The 15,037-nt window shown below is 46.9% G+C and overlaps 1 long non-coding RNA gene across 1 annotated transcript; it reads right to left on the minus strand.

The window, feature by feature from the left end:
* Nucleotides 1–3,412: 3,412 nt before the first annotated feature.
* LOC106570887 (uncharacterized) lies at nucleotides 3,413–5,317 on the minus strand. Its single transcript, XR_001320796.3, has 4 exons — nucleotides 5,166–5,317; nucleotides 4,654–4,840; nucleotides 4,218–4,277; nucleotides 3,413–4,055 (listed from the first exon to the last, which is right to left on the minus strand). It is a non-coding gene; the product is annotated as an uncharacterized LOC106570887 (long non-coding RNA).
* Nucleotides 5,318–15,037: the final 9,720 nt, after the last annotated feature.

A 15,037-nucleotide genomic window follows, 5' to 3' on the forward strand; every position in this document is an offset into this window, starting at 1 on the left:
AGAAGGGGTGGTATCATTCCCCCTCTACTAAACGGACTACCAAAGGCCTTCCAAAATGTCTATCAAATACTACCAATCAGCATTCCAAACGTCCTACCAAAGGCCTACCAAAAGGCCTATCAAATGGTCTTCCGTTTGGTAGAAAAAGAAGATTAAGAAGACGAAAAATTATTTAAGAAGAAGAAACAGAAGAAGAAGAAGACGAAGAAGGAGCAGTGGCCCCAATTCTCCACTTGGCTGGCAAGAAGAAGAAGAAGAAGAAAAATAATAAAAGAAGAATAAACAGAAGAAGACAAAGAAGAAGAAAAAGAAGGTGAAGAAGAAGAAACATAAGAAGATGAAGAAGGTTGTGGCATCATTCCCCCTCTACTAATCGGCCTACCAAAGGCCAACCAAACTGTCTACCAAAGCCTACCAAACAGTCTACCAAAGGCTTACCAAACAGTCTACCAAAGGCCTACCAAACATACTACCAAGCGGCCTATTAAATGGCTTACCAAAGAGTCTTCCAAATGGCCTACCAAACTTACTGCCAAGCGGCCTATGATATGGCCTACCAAACAGCCTTCCAAACGACCCACCCAACATCCTACCAAAAGGCCTACCAAAAGACCAACCAAATGGTCTACCAATCGCCTTACCAAAGGGCTTACCAAAGAGCTTACCAAACGCCCTACCAAACGGTCTATAAAAGGCCTACCAAAGCGATCTATTCAGCAGTTACGCCGGCCTATCCGATGGCTGTGCACTGGCCCGCATAGCTGTGTTGACCTGTATTCTTAGCTGGCATGTCCTCCTTAGTTTTACCATGCCACACACCTCCAAACATTTCCATAGAGCTGTTCAGAAGATGTGGCCCCATTCCTCCACTGAAATATAAAAGAAGAAGAAACAGAAGAAGAACAAGAAGAAGAAGAGGTGGCATCATTCCTCCTCTACCAAACGGCCTAACAAAGGCCTACTAAACTGTCTACCAAAAGCCTACCAATCAGCCTACCCAAAGCCTACCAAACGCACTACCAAGCGGGCTTTGAAACGGCCTCCCAAACAGCCTACCAAATGTCTACCAAAAAGTCTACCAAAGGCCTACCAAACAGACTACCAAACGACCTATCAAACAAACTACCAAAGACCTACCAAACGGCTTACCAAAGGGCCTACTAAGTGGGCTACCAAGCAGTTTACCAAACAGTCTACCAAAGGCCGACCAAACAGCTTTCCAAACGACATACCAAGCGGCCTACCAAATGGACTACCAAGCGGCTTACCAATAGGTCTACCAAATGGCCCGCGTAGCTATGTTGACCTGTATTCTTAGCTGGCATGTCGCCCTTAGCTTCACCAGGCCGTACACCTCCAAACATGTCCATAGAGCTGTTCAGCCTTCACCCAGAGGGCACCTTAAGATGCCCCAAGCCAGTTATTATGTCACAGTCTCTCAGAAGAAACAGAAGAACAAGAAGCAGAAGGGGTGGAATCATTCCCCCTCTACTAAACGGTCTACCAAAGGCCTACCAAACTGTCTACCAAAATCCTACCAATCAGCCTTCCAAACGGCCTACCAAAAGCCTACCAAAAGGCCTACCAAACGGCCTTCCATTTTGTAGAAGGAGAAGATGAAAAATTATAAAAGTAGAAGAAACAGAAGAAGAAGAAGAAGAAGGAGCAGTGGCCCCACTCCTCCACTTTACTGGCAAGAAGAAGAAGAAGAAGAAGGGGAGGCATCATTCCCCCTCTACTAAATGGCCTACCAAAGGCCAACCAACTGCCTACCAAAAGTCTACCAATCAGCCTACCAAAGGCCTAGCAAACATACTACCAAGCATTCTATGAAACGGCCTATCAAAAGGTCTACCAAACGGCCTACCAAAGGGCTTACCAAACGCCCTACCAAAGCGACCTACTCAGCAGTTACCCCGGCCTATCCAATTGCTGTGCACAGGCCCGCATAGCTGTGTTGACCTGTATTCTTAGCTGGCATGTCCCGCTTAGTTTTACCAGGCCGTACACCTCCAAACATATCCATAGAGCTGTTCAGCCTTCACCCAGAGGGCACCTTAACACGCCCCAAGCCAGTTATAATATCACAGTCTCTCAGAAGAAAAATAATAAATGAAGAAGAAACATACGAAGATGAAAAAGAAGTGGTGGCATCAATCCTCCTCAACCAAACGGCCTACCAAAGGCCTACCAAACTGTCTACCAAAAGCCTATCAATCTGTCTACCAAACAGCCTAACAAACGGTGTACAAAAGGTCTACCAAAGCGACCTGCTCAGCAGTTACCCCAGCCTATCCAATGGCTGTGCACTGGCCCGCATAGCTGTGTTGACTTGTATTCTTAGTTGGTATGTCCCCCGTAGCTTCACCTGGCCCTATACCTCCAAACATGTCCATAGAGCTGTTCAGCTTTCACCCAGAGGGCACCTTAAGATGCCCCAAGCCAGTTATTATGTCACACAGTCTCTTAGAAGAAGAAGAAGAAGAAGAAGAAGAAGAAGTGGCCCCATTCCTCCACTGGGCCGGCATCCTGACTGCCAGGTAACAATGAGTGTGACATCCAGCACTATGCTCATTTCAGTCATCTCAGACCCGTCGCTCACACACTTTGAGTGGACCAATCTGTCAAGCTGTCCACTGGCCCCAAGGCAGTGTTGACCTGTTTTCTTAGTTGGCGTGTCCCCCTCGTCTTCACCAGGTCACACTCCTCCAACCATGTCCGTAGAGCTGGTTAGCCTTCATCCACAGGGCAAATTAACACAGCCAGTTCAGTTATTATGTCACACAGATTCCCGTCACTGTCACCTCAGCCCCACAGCTCATCCTTTTGAGTGGACCAATCTGTCCGGCTGTCAGCTGACCCCCATATGGCATTGTTGACCTGCCTGCTTAGCTGGCATGTCCCCCTCAGCTTCATTAAGTCACAAGTGAACAAGAACGTTAACTACAAAGTAACTTTCTGAAGATGAATGCACAGGACGTAGAAATGCTCCTGTCTTTGTGTGTGTGCTGTGCAGGTCTACTTTGCGTAGATGTGAGCGACGATACTAATGACAACTGCCTTTTGGTAGATGGAAAGACTTTTCCAAAAACCTTCTCAATTAAATGTTAACTACAATGTCGCCTATGCCTACCTGGAAGACATATATCATGATTATTTGCATCAATCCATTGGGCATATGTTTAGCAATATCTACACACGTGGGCTCCAGAAACACAGGTAACCAAACATTCTATTGCTATATTTCCATGGTGCACACTTGAATGAAACTACACAAAAACATTTTTTATCTTTAGATTTTCCCCAGACCTCAAAAGTTGTCTCTTGATGTGGTTTAATTATTGTTGTGAACTTAGACCCCCCCCCCCCCCCCCCCCCCCCAAAAAATGAGAATAATGAGAAACCTGTAAAAACAAAACTGAGAAAACAGAATTTGGCAACAAAAAAACAAAAAAAACTGAATTAGGCAAAAAAGGAAACAGATTTTTTAGAGCCCTAACTATGTAGAAATCTAACATTCCACAAATGACTTTGAAATGTCAATGACATGTATTTGTATCAACATTTTAGCTTTTTATTTAAAAAAAACGAATGTATGTACATGGGTACCTATTAGTCCCTAGGGCACAACATATAGCCCCATCCCATAGCCCCATCCTACAGCCCCATCCTATAGCCCCATCCTATAGCCCCATCCTATAGCCCCATCCCATAGCCCCATTATAGGCTGTATCTCAATCGAATTGAAAGAAAAATAATATTTTCTCGTTCTCCTAGATTTTATTTTGTCCTCCTCACTTTTTTAAGTTGGAAGCACCAGTCCTACCAATGAAACATTTTAATTTAGAGCCCATAGAGCACCTTAACTTGCCCCAGGCCAGATAGGTCACACAGTTTCTCAGAAGAAGAAGAAGAAGAGGAACTATAAAACATGGTTTACATATCATGTTTGGGTCAGTTCTTCTGGACCCACTCAGTCTGTATCTTCTTGCCCATTTCAGAGTCTAGATTCAGGCAGAGTGTTCTTGGTGGTATTGGTCTTCCTTAAACTCACCCTGTTGAGGAAAAAGGGTATCCATTTATTTTTACGGTAATTACATAGAAATGTCATGGTGCAACGGTAGTTACCCAATAATAACGTGAACCATTTAAAAGCAACACATCATAAAGTTAATATGCCAAGTTAATCAAGTCAATGAATGTAGGATATAACTCACACTGAGATGTCGTCAAGCCAATAGATGGCGCTGCTGTTATGTGTATCTGAGTGTGGTACCCTATAGTAGGAGTGAGCAAAGTTAGGCATTCATTACTATGTGCTGAATGGAGCTGTATACATGCTACACAATGGTTCTGAAATAAAGACCTTCTAATCAACATTACCTTGCTCTCGTTTAGCACAAACATTACCTTGCTCTCGTTTAGCACAAACATTACCTTGCTCTTGTTTAGCACAAACATTACCTTGCTCTTGTTTAGCACAAACATTACCTTGCTCTTGTTTAGCACAAACATTACCTTGCTCTTGTTTAGCACAAACATTACCTTGCTCTCGTTTAGCACAAACATTACCTTGCTATTGTTTAGCACAAACATTACCTTGCTCTTGTTTAGCACAAACATTACCTTGCTCTTGTTTAGCACAAACATTACCTTGCTCTTGTTTAGCACAAACATGTTGTCACAGATAGGGCTTCTCTGATGAATGGTGTGTTGGAGGATGTTCCTGGGATTCACATGCGTTCTCAGGCACAGAGATTCACATGGTGTTCTCAGGCACGGGGATTCACATGGTGTTCTCAGAGACACAGGCACCGCCGTCTGCCATGCATCAGGAGAGCTGGGGAACATGAGGCAAAATGAGTAATACTTAAATAAGGGTACATACATGGAGCGTACCAAACACATTCATAAGCATTACTATGAATTTTGTGAATGTTATTGAGCAAACAGAAACAGAAACACTGTCTAAATGATCACTGTTCAGTTCAAGGAAGCTAAACCTTCATAGCTTTTGTTTATTCTGTGATTTACGGATACATACTGTACACAACTAATACATTATGTTATATGGCAATTGTATTATGATATGAAATATTCTAGGCTACTACAGTATATCATAATGTCACACCCTATTACACCATATGGTATCATATTGGTCTTACCATCAGTTGAAATCATCAGTTTGGAACAAAAACGCATCTCATTCTAAAAAGCTGAAGAATAGAATCCTGAGGTCTGGAAGACTACTGGTCACTGTAGCTTAGCGTTCTACCAAGAAGACAAGAAAGAATGAATGTGTACAATATGTGAAGGTATTTTATAGCAGCAAGGAGAGGAAAACCCCAACCCCTGGAAAACACCTGGAAAACCCCTGTCAACCCCTGGGACACCCCTGGGAAACCCCTGTCATACCAACACGTTGTAAATAGCTTCCATAGTTTCGAAGGAAGGATGACATAATGAAAGTATACACATTAATATTATTGTGTTTTTTGTGAAAGTGTGAAGTTAGCATTTTATTTAATTTTGAAATGTGTGGGTGGGTTGGGATCTACCTTTGGGGTCACACTTAGAACCAACTACAACAAAAAGTCTTCATAATCGCTTGACAATGCCTAAGCTTCAGAAATCATTTGTAAGCAAATGTCATTCTATACAAGCGTGGCAAAAAGGGTTAGAAAACTACATAGCAAATTGGCCAGTGTTACCTAGTGTTGATGTTTCAGTGTAAAATGTTCTATTGTTGATTCACTAATTGTTAAAATGTTTGTGTTAATAACCAGAGGTGAGTGTGGCAGTTTTACTCTGTGGAGAGTTTTATTTATTTTACCTTTATTTAACTAGGCAAGTCAGTTAAGAACAAATTCTTATTTTCAATGATAGCCTAGGAACAGTGGTTTAACTGCCTTGTTCAGGGGGAGTATGACAGATTTGGACCTTGTCAGCTCTGGGATTTGATCTTGCAACCTTCCGGTTACTAGTCTAACCACTAGGCTACGCTACCGCCCCAGAGTAAAACATTCCTGTCAAAACCATTCCTATCACAATCATATTTCCCAGCATGCTCGACTGCAAGTAGATTTTTTTAGGATTGTTTTTCATATCTGTGTTTTTGCATTAACATTGATTGCTTGATTAATCTGATGCTACACAAATATAAATAACATTTTCCTAATTAAATCCATTACTTTATTTAGATTCATTGCACCCGTTATTAAAAGGGTTGTTCCAGTTTAAACACAGACATTTTTTACTTTTCCATACTAAACTGCAAAAAAAAAAACATGTGTTTACTTTCTGTGCATTCTTAAATTACCTCCCCCAGACTGAGGTTCCACAATTGGAAGGCATTGTGTCATCGGCCGTAACCCCACCCCTCCTGTAGGTTAGGTTACCTGTATGCAGAGTTGCCTTCTGTTATTGGTAATCCAGTAGTACATCATGCTTTCAAGTTGACAATTTTTTTTTTACTGTGAATTTATGGGATTGTTTAGGATTTTTAAGACAGAAGCTTCTTCTATACTAAATGCCAAGAGAGTGCAAAGCTGTCATCAAGGCAAAGGGTGACTATTTGAAGAATCTCCAATATAAAATATATTTTGATTTGTTTAACACTTTTTTGGTTACTACATGATTCCATATGTGTTATTTCGTAGTGTTGATGTCTTCACTGTTATTCTACAATGTAGACATTTTTTTAAATAAAGAAAAGCCCTTGAATGAGCAGGTGTTCTAAAACTTTTGTAGTGTAGGTCCAAAGGTTAACTTACAAAGCATGAACAAAGAGATGCCTATTAGGCCAGAGGACCAGAATTGATCATACAACCTTCCTCCTTGGACTGGATACAGGATAAGAGAGAGAACAAAAAGCATTTAATTCCATTTAGAACATCTGAAGGTGTAACCTTCCAGCCTAAAACCAACCACCATTGACCAATCAAACAATACCAAGTTTACAGAGTAACCTGACCAACAAGGCAACAAGGCAGCAATCTCCACTGGGTGTCACAGCATCTAAAGGCTTGTGTGGGGAATGAGACCAATGTAAATATGACAGAATCCCTGAGAAGACAATAATATCCTTTGCATAGATTAATTCAGAGTTCACCCTGTCCAGATAGAAGTTACCACAGAGATCATACATCCATATAGACAGCAGCAGAGTTATCCTCAAAGGACACATTCCAGATACAAACCAAACATGCATACTATAGTAGTAGTCTGTCACAATAGTCAGTCCTCTGGATACTGTAACAGAGAGAGACAGTACATTTTGCCCCCTCAGAGGGGGAATGATTGACTAGTCCTTGGGCATTGTAGTTTGTTCCTGGACCATTTGCCATGTAGCTCCAGGTGTCAGAGATTTACAAAAGAACTGGGACATTTTCAGCCTCCAGGAATTGTTTGCAGATTCTTGCGAAATGGGGCCGTGCCTAATCATGTTGAAACATGACGACATGACGGTGATAGGCGTGATCACAGTCGATGATGAGCTGATCGTAAACCACAGGAAACGGGGGTCGAGCACGCCCCCCTTCACATCAACAAGGGAGTAGGTCGAGAGCTTCAAGTTCCTCTGCCCAAGTCACAAAGGACTTAAAATGGTCCACAGTTGTGAAGAACGTGTGACAGCTCCTCTTCACCCTCAGGAGGCTGAAAAGATTTGGCATGGGCCTGTCATTCCAAATATAGCCCCCCCTGAACTATTCACGTCCGTTGCTATTTCAACAGTGTGATGACCTAATGCATCACATTTTGGAGACCATTACAGCCTAAATTACATTCTTTTCATCCCCGCTATGTAAAGTAATGATTTCAGCGACAATTTTTACTTAGCCAACAAGATGAAAATATTACTTCGAAGTACCTGTGGGAACCTTGGTAACATTTCAACAACATGAAATCCATGTCTTAAACATTGCTATGTTTCGTAAATAGCAAAGAAAAAGCTTGCTTCATAGTTATTTACCTTACAAATCACAAAGTCAGCTAATTTTCTCTCCATTCATGTGCAAATCCGTTTGATTCATACGCTGGATTGAATGGTTGTCATGTTTATATTTTAACCTGCCCTTCCCTTATCTACACTGAAATAATATCATTTCAGTCGACCTCTATTATGATTAACTTTTTTCTATCTCCCATAGCTCATTAGCACCCCCTTGTGGTTGAATAAACAGTTGAAGTCGGAAGTTTACATACACGTAGGTTGGAGTCATTAAAACTTGTTTTTCAACCACTACACAAATTTCCTGTTAACAAACTATAGTTTTGGCAAGTCGGTTAGGACATCTACTTTGTGCATGACATAAGTAATTTTTCCAACAATTGTTCACAGACAGATTATTTAACTTATAATTCACTGTATCACAATTCCAGTGGGTCAGAAGTTTACATACACTAAGTTGACTGTGCCTTTAAACAGCTTGGAAAATTCCAGAAAAGGATGTCATGGCTTTAGAAGCTTCTGATAGGCTAATTTACATCATGTGAGTCAATTGGTGGTGTACCTGTGGATGCATTTCAAGGCCTACCTTCAAACTCAGTGCCTCTTTGCTTGACATCATGGGAAAATCAAACAAAATCAGCCAAGACCTGGTAGACCTCCACAAGTCTGGTTCATCCTTGGGAGCAATTTCCAAATGCCTGAAGGTACCACGTTCATCTGTACAAACAATAATACGCAAGTATAAACACCATGGGACCACGCAGCAGTCATACCGCTCAGGAATGAGACGCGTTCTGTCACCTAGAGATGAACGTACCTTGGTGCGAAAAGTGCAAATCAATCCCAGAACAACAGCAAAGGACCTTGTGAAGATGCTGGAGGAAACAGGTACAAAAGTATCTATATCCACAGTAAAACAAGTCCTATAACGACACAACTTGAAAGACCGCTCAGCAAGGAAGAAGCCACTGCTCCAAAAACGGCGTAAAAAAGCCAGACTACAGTTTGCAACTGCATATGGGGACAAAGATCGTACTTTTTGGTGAAATGTCCTCTGGTCTGATGAAACAAAAACAGAACTGTTGGGTCATAATGACCATCATTATTTTTGGAGGAAAAAGAGGAGGCTTGCAAGCCTGAAGAACACCATCCCAAACGTGAAGCACGGGGGGGCAGCATCATGTTGTGGGGGTGCTTCGCTGCAGGAGAGACTGGTGCACTTCACAAAATAGATGGCATCATGAGGTAGGAAAATGATGTGGCTATATTGAAGCAACATCTCAAGACATCAGTCAGGAAGTTAAAGCTTGGTCACAAATGGTTCTTCCAAATGGACAATGACCCCAAGCATACTTCCAAAGTTGTGGCAAAATGGCTTAAGAACAACAAAGTCAAGGTATTGGAGTGGCCATCACAAAGCCCTCACCTCAATCCTATAGAAAATTTGTGGGCAGAACTGAAAAAGCGTGTGCGAGCAAGGAGGCCTACAAACCTGATTTTGTTACAGCAGCTCTGTCAGGAGGAATGGGCTAAAATTCACCCAATTTATTCATGGAAGCTTGTGGAAGGTTACCCGAAATGTCTGACCCATGTTAAACAATTTAAAGGCAAAGCTACCAAATAAAAATTGAGTGTATGAAAACTTCTGACCCAGTGGGACTGTGATGAAAGAAATAAAAGCTGAAATAAATCATTCTCTCTACTATTATTCTGACATTTCACATTCTTAAAGTAAAGTGGTGATCCTAACTGACCTAAGACAGGGAATTTATACAAGGATTAAATGTCAGGAATTGTGAAAAACTGAGTTTAAATGTATTTGGCTAAGGTGTATGTAAACTTCCAACTTCAACTGTATATAGAACGCGTGAGCATGTGGGCTGAGCAGACACTTAACAGAGAACACACAAAACACATAAAGCAAGACACTTAACGCCTTTGTGACCCCAGACAACTTCCTACAATACTCTGTCATGGCTTTTGGGATGCGGAATGCACCAGCCACTTTTCAACGACTGGTTAATACCATATTAGCTGGCGTTCCCAATTGTAGACACCTGAAACCCCACCTCTTTAAGGAATACCTGGGATAGGATATAGTAGTCCTTCTAACCCCCCCCCCCCCAAAAAAAAAGATATAGATGTACTATTGTAAAGTGGTTGTTGCACAGGATATCATAAGGTGAATTGTCACAGTTGTCTTCGTCTTCTGACGATAATGCGAAATCGTCATCAGAAAATGTGGACCAAAACGCAGCAGGTACGTGAATGCTCATCTTGATTTTTAATTAATCTCAAAAATGAACATACAAAATAACAAAACACAAAAAACGAACACTCGACAAATAAACAGTCTGGTAAGGCACAAGGCTATACACAGAATAATCACCCACCAATCACACATACAAACACACCCTAATATATGGGACTCTCAATCAAAGGCAGATAGACAACACCTGCCTTCAACTGAGAGTCCCAACCCCAATCAACCAAACATAGAAACACACAACCTAGACTAACCATAGAATTAACTAAACATAAACCAAAACCCGGAAATACTAAATCAAACACCCTTTACACAAACACACCACCCCGAACCACATAAAACAAATACCCCCTGCCACGCCCTGACCAAACTACAAAACAATTAACCTTATATACTGGCCAGGACGTGACAGTACCCCCCCCTTAAAGGTGCTACCCCAGAAGCACCTTAACAAAAAATAACCCCAAGCAACACCAACAAAAAGTCCCCTTTTCTAAAGGGAGGGAAGGGAGGGTGGCTGCCGTCAACGACGGCACTGTGCTACACCCCCCCTCCCCAACCCACCTATTTCTGGAGGTGGCTCTGGTTCCGGCCGTTCCAGGCTGTCGGGCCACTCTGGCATCGCCGAGGGGCAGTCGGGCCAGTCTTGCATCGCCGGGGGTCAGTCTGGGCAGTCTGGCAATTCGGGAGAGTCTGGGCAGTCTGGCAATTCGGGAGAGTCTGGGCAGTCTGGCAATTCGGGACAGTCTGGGCAGTCTGGCAATTCGGGACAGTCTGGGCAGTCTGGCAATTCGGGACAGTCTGGGCAGTCTGGCCACTCGGACCACTCCGGCAGTTCAGGGCAGTCTGGCCACTCCGGCAGTTCAGGGCAGTCTGGCCACTCCGGCAGTTCAGGGCAGTCTGGCCACTCCGGCAGTTCAGGGCAGTCTGGCCACTCCGGCAGTTCAGGGCAGTCTGGCCACTCCGGCAGTTCAGGGCAGTCTGGCCACTCCGGCAGTTCAGGGCAGTCTGGCCACTCCGGCAGTTCAGGGCAGTCTGGCCACTCCGGCAGTTCAGCGCAGTCTGGCCACTCCGGCAGTTCAGCGCAGTCTGACCACTCCGGCAGTTCAGCGCAGTCTGGCCACTCCGGCAGTTCAGCGCAGTCTGGCCACTCCGGCAGTTCAGCGCAGTCTGGCCACTCCGGCAGTTCAGCGCAGTCTGGCCACTCCGGCAGTTCAGCGCAGTCTGGCCACTCCGGCAGTTCAGCGCAGTCTGGCCACTCCGGCAGTTCAGCGCAGTCTGACCACTCCGGCAGTTCAGCGCAGTCTGACCTCTCTGGCGACTGTTGACTGGCGGGCAGCTCTGACGACTGTTGACTGGCGGGCAGCTCTGACGACTGTTGACTGGCGGGCAGCTCTGACGATGACTGTTGACTGGCGGGCAGCTCTGACGATGACTGTTGACTGGCGGGCAGCTCTGACGATGACTGTTGACTGGCGGACAGCTCTGACGATGACTGTTGACTGGCGGGCAGCTCTGACGATGACTGTTGACTGGCGGGCAGCTCTGACGATGACTGTTGACTGGCGGGCAGCTCTGACGATGACTGTTGACTGGCGGGCAGCTCTGACGATGACTGTTGACTGGCGGGCAGCTCTGACGATGACTGTTGACTGGCGGGCAGATCTGATGAAGACTGTTGACTGGCGAGGCTGGGTTGACGCACTTGTAGCCTGGTGCGTGGTGCTGGTACTGGGCTTACCAGATTATGTACACGCACCTCCAGGCTAGTGCGGGGAGCGGGAACAGGACGAGTCGGACTGGGTTGACACACGAGAGACAGGAGCTGGAAACCCAGGGCTATGGAGGCGCACAGCCGGTCTAGATCTTACCTCCTGCACAACCCGCCTTGGCTGGATGGAACTAGTAGCCCTGTACGAGCGGGGTGCTCGTACAGGGCAGACTGGGCTGTGCGGGGGCCTGATGGTAGCCGTGCGTAGAGCGGGAGTTGGGTAGCCTGGTCCTCGGAGGCGTACCGGCGACCAGATGCGCTGCGCAGGCATCCTCCTACCAGGCTGGATGCCCGCTCTAGCACGGCACCTGCGAGGGGCTGGAATAACGCGCACCGGACTGTGCGTGCGTATGGGTGAGATAGTGCGCTCCTCAGCGAAACATAGCGCTCTCCACCCCATACGCTCCTCCATATAACCACGAGTAGCTGGCTTCCGGCTCTTTTTACGCCTAGCCAAACTACCCGTGTGCCCCCCCCCAAAATTTTCTTGGGGGTGCCTCTCGTGCTTCTCCTTCAGCGCGTACTTGGCCTCGTACCACCGCCTCTCTGCCTTGGCTGCCTCAATTTCCCACTGCGGGCGTCGATAATCCCCAGCCTGATGCCAGGGTCCGGCCCCGTCCAGAACTTCCTCCCAAGTCCACTTCTCCCGCCAGTCCAACTCGAACTCCGTCTGCTCCTTCCTCTGCTGCTTGGTCCTTTGGTGGTGGGTGATTCTGTCACAGTTGTCTTCGTCTTCTGACGATAATGCGAAATCGTCATCAGAAAATGTGGACCAAAACGCAGCAGGTACGTGAATGCTCATCTTGATTTTTAATTAATCTCAAAAATGAACATACAAAATAACAAAACACAAAAAACGAACACTCGACAAATAAACAGTCTGGTAAGGCACAAGGCTATACACAGAATAATCACCCACCAATCACACATACAAACACACCCTAATATATGGGACTCTCAATCAAAGGCAGATAGACAACACCTGCCTTCAACTGAGAGTCCCAACCCCAATCAACCAAACATAGAAACACACAACCTAGACTAACCATAGAATTAACTAAACATAAACCAAAACCCGGAAATACTAAATCAAACACCCTTTACACAAACACACCACCCCGAACCACATAAAACAAATACCCCCTGCCACGCCCTGACCAAACTACAAAACAATTAACCTTATATACTGGCCAGGACGTGACAGTACCCCCCCCTTAAAGGTGCTACCCCAGAAGCACCTTAACAAAAAATAACCCCAAGCAACACCAACAAAAAGTCCCCTTTTCTAAAGGGAGGGAAGGGAGGGTGGCTGCCGTCAACGACGGCACTGTGCTACACCCCCCCTCCCCAACCCACCTATTTCTGGAGGTGGCTCTGGTTCCGGCCGTTCCAGGCTGTCGGGCCACTCTGGCATCGCCGAGGGGCAGTCGGGCCAGTCTGGCATCGCCGGGGGGCAGTCTGGGCAGTCTGGCAATTCGGGAGAGTCTGGGCAGTCTGGCAATTCGGGACAGTCTGGGCAGTCTGGCAATTCGGGACAGTCTGGGCAGTCTGGCAATTCGGGACAGTCTGGGCAGTCTGGCAATTCGGGACAGTCTGGGCAGTCTGGCAATTCGGGACAGTCTGGGCAGTCTGGCCACTCGGACCACTCCGGCAGTTCAGGGCAGTCTGGCCACTCCGGCAGTTCAGGGCAGTCTGGCCACTCCGGCAGTTCATTGCAGTCTGGCCACTCCGGCAGTTCAGGGCAGTCTGGCCACTCCGGCAGTTCAGGGCAGTCTGGCCACTCCGGCAGTTCAGGGCAGTCTGGCCACTCCGGCAGTTCAGGGCAGTCTGGCCACTCCGGCAGTTCAGGGCAGTCTGGCCACTCCGGCAGTTCAGGGCAGTCTGGCCACTCCGGCAGTTCAGCGCAGTCTGGCCACTCCGGCAGTTCAGCGCAGTCTGACCACTCCGGCAGTTCAGCGCAGTCTGACCACTCCGGCAGTTCAGCGCAGTCTGGCCACTCCGGCAGTTCAGCGCAGTCTGGCCACTCCGGCAGTTCAGCGCAGTCTGGCCACTCCGGCAGTTCAGCGCAGTCTGGTCACTCCGGCAGTTCAGCGCAGTCTGACCACTCCGGCAGTTCAGCGCAGTCTGGCCACTCCGGCAGTTCAGCGCAGTCTGGCCACTCCGGCAGTTCAGCGCAGTCTGACCACTCCGGCAGTTCAGCGCAGTCGGACCTCTCTGGCAACTGTTGACTCGCGGGCAGCTCTGACGACTGTTGACTGGCGGGCAGCTCTGACGACTGTTGACTGGCGGGCAGCTCTGACGATGACTGTTGACTGGCGGGCAGCTCTGACGATGACTGTTGACTGGCGGGCAGCTCTGACGATGACTGTTGACTGGCGGACAGCTCTGACGATGACTGTTGACTGGCGGGCAGCTCTGACGATGACTGTTGACTGGCGGGCAGCTCTGACGATGACTGTTGACTGGCGGACAGCTCTGACGATGACTGTTGACTGGCGGGCAGCTCTGACGATGACTGTTGACTGGCGGGCAGCTCTGACGATGACTGTTGACTGGCGGGCAGCTCTGACGATGACTGTTGACTGGCGGGCAGCTCTGACGATGACTGTTGACTGGCGGGCAGATCTGATGAAGACTGTTGACTGGCGAGGCTGGGTTGACGCACTTGTAGCCTGGTGCGTGGTGCTGGTACTGGGCTTACCAGATTATGTACACGCATCTCCAGGCTAGTGCGGGGAGCGGGAACAGGACGAGTCGGACTGGGTTGACACACTTCCGGGTCCGCACGAGAGACAGGAGCTGGAAACCCAGGGCTATGGAGGCGCACAGCCGGTCTAGATCTTACCTCCTGCACAACCCGCCTTGGCTGGATGGAACTAGTAGCCCTGTACGAGCGGGGTGCTCGTACAGGGCAGACTGGGCTGTGCAGGGGCCTGATGGTAGCCGTGCGTAGAGCGGGAGTTGGGTAGCCTGGTCCTCGGAGGCGTACCGGCGACCAGATGCGCTGCGCAGGCATCCTCCTACCAGGCTGGATGCCCGCTCTAGCACG

The sequence above is a fragment of the Salmo salar genome, chromosome 15 (genome assembly GCF_965601325.2).
Source record: "Salmo salar chromosome 15, fSalSal1, whole genome shotgun sequence".
In the NCBI taxonomy this organism is placed as follows: Eukaryota; Metazoa; Chordata; class Actinopteri; order Salmoniformes; family Salmonidae; genus Salmo; species Salmo salar.